The following is a 1,229-nucleotide window of genomic DNA, read 5'->3' as shown; positions in this document are numbered from 1 at the left end:
TTTCTCTTTTCTGGCTGATAGCTCCGCAATTCGGGGTCCTACAGTGATGACATTACATGTGTGGAATCTGTGGAGTCTCAGCTTTAATCAGATATCTTGTTTGTGCAATGACGATAAGTAATAAGCACATTGCTACCGTGAGTGCTGTGCAAAAGTCCGTTAGCATTAGTTAGCATTTTTTCGCTCCATGCTAATTCAAAGGCTTGGTATTACTCTTGTGTTTCTTTTAGCTAAAAATGGTTCGTATTGTTAGTTAGCTGAGTTTCTTATCGTTAAAGGGTATGGAACATTAATAGTTTCATAAATGTTAAGAAGCCCTGAGACATAGTCTCGTAAAAAAACGGTGGGGGGGGTCCACTGGGGGGACCCTCGTACTTAAGAGGTTAATATAGTAATCCTGGGTCTGTTTGAACATTGTCTGTCCTGCAGGTGCTGGAGGCGAACATGTGGCTGGTGTCGGGAGACACCACCAGCCTCATGGGGACAGGAAGCTGAAGGTGGTCCAACTGTCCGCGCTGATCAGTGTCCTCAGACTCCCCCCCAACGCTGAGGCCTGTCCCATGGTCAGCCTCTCTGATGGTGTATAATGTTTGCATGTATCAGTGTTATTGAAATACATCCTTAAAGCCACTGTCTGTGCTGTTTGCAGGAGAACATGTCAGCATTTTGTGTGGAGACGCGGGACAGGACCATGGTGTTTGCTGTGCTCAAAGATGATTGCGTGGAGTGGGTCGAAAAACTTTGTCCCAGCACGTTTCAGGTTAGAGCCAAACCCAAATGATAACATGTGTTAGTGCCTTAATCATTTTTAACTGAGGCCATAAGTACCCATATTTTCTAGCTAGTATATAAATAACTTTGTATACATTGTCTGCCTGTTTTTCCCCTCTGTGCTTCCCTCTACTATCTCAGAAAGGTGACGGCTCAGGTTCTACTCAGATTGAAATGGAGGAGAACCAGATATACGTCTCAGTAGATGAAGGTAAGACTTCTGTTCCTATGCTTGCTATCTTCTCCTCTTCTTGTAAGACTGTGGCCTGGGTCCTCCGTAGAGGAATGTTTCATAATGAAAACAGGCTTTGTAAAAAGTGTAATGTTGGACATGATAATGGTGCGATAAAAAGCCCATAGATTGAACTTAGACATGATCAGTCTTATGAAAGAAAAATGAACCACTGTGTTGTTAAACATATCACTTCACTCCCCTGTAAAATCTTTGTTATCAGGAT

General features: G+C 43.1%; 1 long non-coding RNA gene across 1 annotated transcript; it reads left to right on the top strand.

The window, feature by feature from the left end:
- The first annotated feature begins 389 nt into the window (after positions 1-389).
- On the top strand, positions 390-995 carry LOC104949951 (uncharacterized). The gene is made up of 3 exons (XR_798863.1): positions 390-563; positions 650-760; positions 913-995. It is a non-coding gene; the product is annotated as an uncharacterized lncRNA (long non-coding RNA).
- The last annotated feature ends 234 nt before the right edge of the window (positions 996-1,229 follow it).

The sequence above is a fragment of the Notothenia coriiceps genome, unplaced genomic scaffold, assembly GCF_000735185.1.
Source record: "Notothenia coriiceps isolate Sejong01 unplaced genomic scaffold, NC01 NC01_scaffold00016951, whole genome shotgun sequence".
NCBI lineage: Eukaryota > Metazoa > Chordata > Actinopteri > Perciformes > Nototheniidae > Notothenia > Notothenia coriiceps.
This window is presented reverse-complemented; position numbering and strand designations above follow the sequence as displayed.